Raw genomic sequence first — 6604 nt, forward strand, 5'->3', positions numbered from 1 at the left:
AAAAAAAGGCACAGCTGCTGGGTCAACCCTTGAAAGTGAATAAAAACTCAATTGACGGTTAAATTAAAGTAACCCAAACAACCCAACATGTTGGGTTATTTACACAACCTAACTGACTGGGTCAAAATAACCCAAACGGGGTTGTTTTTAACCCAGCATTTTTTAGAGTGAAAGCACTATGATGATGATTTGTTTTACGACTACTTCATATTTTTTTCTAGGAAGGAGGAATGGGGCAGGGGGTAAACGATTGGGGGGGCTTCGTTCTTATAAAAATTCTTAACAATAATGTTGCCAAAGAGGTATGTCTGTTTCTAACGTTCACCTATTTTTTCAAGTCAGTGCAGTGTCTTTCCCATCCTTTAATTCCCCCACTAAAGTTACAGATGCAAACAAACACACAGATGCTGTCCTTTAGCCCTTACGCCCCTGCCTCAACCAAGAACTATGATTCATAACCTTTCTGTGGTGCCAGAGAGCGAGAGAGAGAGAAGCTTATTTAGAAGACTTCCTTTATTGGAACATGTGCAGGCAGTTCAATCACAAAGGACTTAAATAGGATATTTTCTGTTCCCTATAGTTGCTTTCCCCTTTTAAGTGCGGAGAGGGAAAAAAGTAAGTTTACAACTCCCTCCTCAATGGGGGCTCTTCACTCTCAGGTTTCTGAGACCTGAGTGACCTACGAAAGTTAATTAGGAGGTTAACAAAGAGCGAGCCAGAGCAGAATGCCTCCCCTCTCCTCCAGCCAAAGATGTCATCCATTAATTAGGAAAATCTTTAAGGTGGCCTTATTGAATTTACCGAAAGCCCGGCAGTTGGAGGGCAACAGTTTTTTGATCAAGCCTTCCCCCAAACAATGTTTTTTTCTGGGGGTTAAAAAGAAGAACAAGAACAAGAAGAAGAACAAGAAGAAGAAAAAGGGAGGAGATTGATAGGGTTGGAGGAGAGAGTGAGAGAGCGTGAAAAAGAGAAGGAAAGAAAGGAAGAAGAAAAATAATAAATGTATGGGTTTCCAGTGCAGTACAGTTTAATGGGGGTACAGCTCAGATTCACATGGGTATGGGGGGCATACTTCTAGGATGATGTCATGCAAAGGCAACCTGGGGGCTTGGGAAGAGGGAGAGGGAGGAGGCAGCATGGGTGTATGAGGGTCGTAGGAGGGCTCAGCATGCTCAAGCCACAGGGGCCACTCAAAGTTAACATTGCTGTCTGCATCTGGGCCAAGTCCTTTTCATTTGCAGATCTAGGAGAGGCTTTCCTCAGCACACACCCTGCACCACCACCCTCCTTTTGCAAATCAGAGCAGCGCCTTCTTTACAAATATCTCCTAGTTAACTAACTGCTGAAATTCAGGGGGGTAAAATAATCATGTAAGTTAACAAATTAGTGAGTAAATTCACACACATCAGGTATGCTTGCTTTCAATTCAGTCTTATTTACTTAAATACACCCATAACCGGGTAATGCATAATTAAGTCAAAGTTAACATTCCTCCCGCAACAATATAGCATGTTTGAAATAACATGTAGTGAAGTTTTTTTTGATTTTACAAAGTAATCATTTTTGTTGACTTTTATGAGAATATGAGTGAAATGTCTCACAAAAGGATACGCCTGGGCCTGTCCACAAGCTCAAAGTAACCAATCACAGAGGTCGAGTAGTGAATGAGGTGAGCCCCCTCTCCTCCATAAAGGGATCCACTCGCCCACCAACTGGTCATTATCGAGCATGCCTCTCTTCCTTGCGCTCTCACTCATATTCTCATAGAACCGGTTCTATTTCAAATACTTGTTTCGATGTCTCACTATGGGATATAACCAAGTCCCATAACGCAGACATGCTCTCCGAAGCCCGGGTACTTCCAACAGCATCAACCAACAGAGGCTCTGACACTAATTGAATAGCCCCCCCCCCCCCCCCCCAAAAAAAAGTTGCAGTGACAACCAGTCGGTAAAGACCTCATAAAAGTATGAGGGGTGGCCCCATAAGCCAAAATGCAAACCCCCCCATCAGCAGATGCCTTAGAACAATGCCCAAGAGGTAGCCATATCTCTGGTGGAACGAGCCCTTCAGGGCTGTAACCCCTTGCTATTATATTTTCCAATACAATAGCCTCCACTATCCAAAAATAGCCATCGATGAGGTAGGGGGCCTCCCATTTTAAAGATAGCCATTAACAAGATAAGGGGCCTCCCCAAAAAATGCAGGGGTTGTTGCCGCTGAAGCGCAATACTCTCGCTTTCATCTAAGAAAATGTGCAAGGCACATGCTGGACACAAACAGTGGAGTGTAAACCACTAACTCCAGGGCGCAACAACACAGAGGCCACTGACCCTAGGTATAAAGGTGGGATTTGTATACCAAGGTTTACAGGAGGACACCGGGGAAAACTGAAGGCACAAGCGGTGGGCTGACAGCACGTGCAGCCCACTCACTCACTTTGCAGGTATAGGGAAAAGCGGGTTAGAGAAATATTACCTCCCTGCTTTTCAGCGGCACAAAGATCGCCATGGAAAAGCTTCAAGCACAATAGAGGGCTTGAAGTTGAATCACAAATCACCTAGCAACTCACCATGTGCCATGTTGGAAGACCAAACTAGCTGCATTTTGCTACCAATGGAAACTTTGGGAAGATTGCCCATTATTTTGTCTTTCTAAGGACCCAGAAAACAGAAGCAATGGAAGAGCCTATTCAACTAACCAAATATATGTTGAAAGTGATAAAAATTAAAAGTATTATTAGTTAGCTTGTACAGAAACTTAGCTAGTGTGCAGGCTAACTCAAATGAGCTGCTAACATAATGTTCGCTAGTTAGCTAATTATACATACTGTATAGCTAGCTACGTGAATTAAATATCACAAATTTGCTAACGTCATATTAGCTAGTTAGCTATCTATATGTATTTATCATTCTAACTCCAAATGCATTTGTAGCTAGGTAGATAGCTAGCTAACAGCCATGGAAGAGGTTGAAAGGATTAGCTAGCACCTCCAGCTATCAGAGAAGGAAGAGTAGGCTACTCTGGATAGGGCAAGTAACTTTGTGGGAGGAGGTTATGAAACTATTCTCCAGTTCTAGTCCCTAGCGAGAAAGTATAATACCGTCAAACCTTGCCGTCAAACCTTGTCTGCAGATGACGAGGTCCCAATGAATGTCTGAATGTCCCAAGAGAATAAGGGTACATCCCTTATTCCCAAGAGAATAAGGGTACATCCTTGTATACCATGGATTATGTTATTTTGTTAACAGAAATACAGTTTAAAAGTCACACAATGTATAAACCTAGTACAATTGGAGCAGGCCAACGCTTGCTGGGTGTGCAGTGTTCTGTTCCAGGCTAGTACTAACACAGCTGATGCAATGTATCAAACCGAATTAGTTAATAATCAAGTGTGCTTTTGCTGGGCTGGAATGGAAGTCTGCTCACCCAGTAGATCAGTGATCAGTGGAGCGATGTTGGCCACCTCTGGTATTACCAATTTTTTGTTCTTTACATATATGACAGAGCTTACTTGTACACTGAAATTATATGGGGTGGCAGGTAGCCTAGTGGTTAGAGTGTTGGACTAGTAACAGGAAGGTTGCAAGATTGACTCCCCAATCTGACAAGGTAAAAATCCGTTGTTCTACCCCTGAACAAGGCAGTTAACCCACTGTTCCTTGGTCGTCATTGAAAATAAGAATTTGTTCCTAACTGACTTGCCTAGTAAAATAAAGATATGAAAGTGTTAATTATTTGAAGATGTGTTTTAATTGTGAACTTAACTAATTATTCAAGATTAACTAGTGTTGATGTTGATTAATCACAGATCAATAAAGAGGGGAAGAGAATCTGTTTCTGTGTTATATTCTCAAATGAACATTACCTTTTTGTTCAGTCCTAATCTCTCCAATTTGTTTTATTATATCGTCACAATTCTTTCAGGATATCAGCCATGTGAACCCATTTTGCAGATGATAATGGCATGCAACACCAATGCAGCCTTAGGCTACAGCAGTGGTTCCCAACTCCAGTCCTTGAGTACCCCCAACAGCACACATTTGTTGTAGCCCCGGACAAACATACTTGATTAAAATCATTGAGGGCCTGATGATTAGTTGACAAGTTAAATCAGGTGTGTTTGTCTGCGACTACAACTGTACTGTTGGGGGGTATTCGAGGATTGGATTTGGGAACCACTGGCTTACAGAATGATGGCATTAGAGAGAAATTATACATGATCCGAAAATGTGTTCGGAGGCATTGTATGGTTGGTGTGACACAATTGTGGAGTCTCTGGAGGCACGCAGAGGCCAAATTGAGCGCCGTACCACATTGCTGTGCGCCTCTGACATTTTGTAACAATGCGGAGGGCTCCGGATAGCTCTGCATTGACATGCTTGTTTGACTGTAGGTGGGGGCGGGAGGTCCTGTATAAACACAAACTCACTTCCTTGACAACTTCCTTCACAACAGCTCTGCACTGCTCCGCAAAGCAGAGGCTATATCACCGTAAATGCTGGGACAGCCAATGCAGACAAAGGATTGACTATGCAGCGCCTTTAAGCCTTATGGGCATTTGTTCATATTATTCAGCTATATGTTCTCAATTTAAAAACAATACCTGTAGACAATGTATATGAAGCTAATCATTGTGCTGACATTTGTGCGTGAAAATCCAACCCTTGTAATCTAGGTGGTGAAAATGAATGTCTGAAAGCAGGAGATGGGATCCTTAGCTTAAAACATACTGTAATGTGTATGCTAAGAATTGGGACTCAAGTGCAGGGAGTGAATTTAATAAATAATGGCACATGGACGAAAACAAGAAACACAAGTCGGTACAGACATAAAACACAGGACAGATTTAAAGAGGAGGTCATCAGGGAGGTGATTGAGCCCAGGTGAGTGTCATGAGGTGGTGCGCGTAACGATGGTGGCAGGTGTGCGTAATGATGAGACAACTGGCGACGTCAAGCGTCAGAGAGGGGGAGCGGGAGTAAACGTGACACATACACAACTACTACTACCAAGTTCAATGCCAGATGATTTTATTGTAGAAGGTCTGAGTGGCACTTGGAGGTGCCACTGTGATAATGAAGATGGTTTGCCTAAGACTACTACAACAATTACATTGTCTATGCTAAATGTGCTAAAATTGTAAAGAAAGAAAATAATTGGGCTGTAAGAAATATATGTTTTATTCAATGGGGCTAGGGAAAGCAGAGATGACAAAATACTTTTCATTACACCCATACTCAAATGGCACAACAGAAATGTTCAGAATTACCAAAGCACGGCTTGTAACAACCATCTTGTATAATCATATCTGGAAAAGTACATAGTAGTAGAAGTAGAAACTGATTCTGCTGCAGCATTGCTCATCTTCACAGTGGGAATCCAGTCAGAAAGGGTGTCTCAATAGAGGTCAGCTGGTGAACCTACAGTAGGGGCGGCAGTGTAGCCTAGTGGTTAGAGCATTGGACTAGTAACCAAAAGGTTGCAAGTTCAAATCCCTGAGCTGACAAGGTACAAAATCTGTCATTCTGCCCTTGAACAGGCACTGTTCCTAGGCCGTCATTGAAAATAAGAACTTGTTCTTAACTGACTTGCCTAGTAAAATAAAGGTAAAAAAATTAATAATAATAAGTACATAAACAAATGAAAAGCACACCTGAATGTTAGAATATCACTTCTTCAGGTCACCTATACTATTAGGGCTCTTAGTTGTTTTGTTTAATTAAAACAATTGTTTTAGTGTCATAAAGATTCAATCTATTGTTGGGCTGGAACAACTAATAGTCAACCTAGCAGTTTGTCCTATCCCATTGAGGCCTTTGGTCTGATGCAATGTCCATGTTCCCTCTAACGAAAAAAGTACTCAATCAATTATAATTTGGTTTTCATATGAATATATAATAACGACGGGAGTTTTTTTCCGGACAAGAATGTCCTCCAGGCTATATGGACGCCATTGTACAATTTGCGTCTCCCCTTTTTATTTAAAAAAGATTCTGCTAATTTCTCCAGTCAGTGGTGGAAAGAGTACCCAATTGTCATACTTGAGTAAAAGTTAAGATACCTTAATAGAAAATTACTCAAGTAAAAGTGAAAGTCACCCAGTAAAATACTACTTGAGTAAAAGTTTAAAAGTATTTGGTTTTAAATATACTTGTGTCAAAAGTTAATTTAATTGCAAAAATATACTTAAGTGTAAAAGTACAAATAATTTCAAATGACTAATGTTAAGCAAACCAGATGGCATACATTTCTTGTTTTTTATTTATTTACGGATAACCAAGGGCACGCTCCAACACTCAGACATCATTTACAAACAAAGCATGTGTTTAGTGAGTCCGCCAGATCAGAGGTATCAGGGATGACCAGAGATATTGTTATGCAGGTGAATGAGGACCCAAAAGCGACTTGGCGAAAACAGAGTTTTTAATCCAGTAAGAAACTTTACAAAACAAAAAGCATAATACTACTCGTAAAGACGAGAACAGACTGGAGACTTGATCGAGAACTGCAGGTTGCCTCGGGAAGGCACTTGAACCTAGCAGACTCAGACACCTGCTCACCACGCAGCATCTGAGGGAAACACGACACGACAGGGCAAAAC

The sequence above is a fragment of the Oncorhynchus gorbuscha genome, linkage group LG12 (genome assembly GCF_021184085.1).
Source record: "Oncorhynchus gorbuscha isolate QuinsamMale2020 ecotype Even-year linkage group LG12, OgorEven_v1.0, whole genome shotgun sequence".
Taxonomy (NCBI): domain Eukaryota; kingdom Metazoa; phylum Chordata; class Actinopteri; order Salmoniformes; family Salmonidae; genus Oncorhynchus; species Oncorhynchus gorbuscha.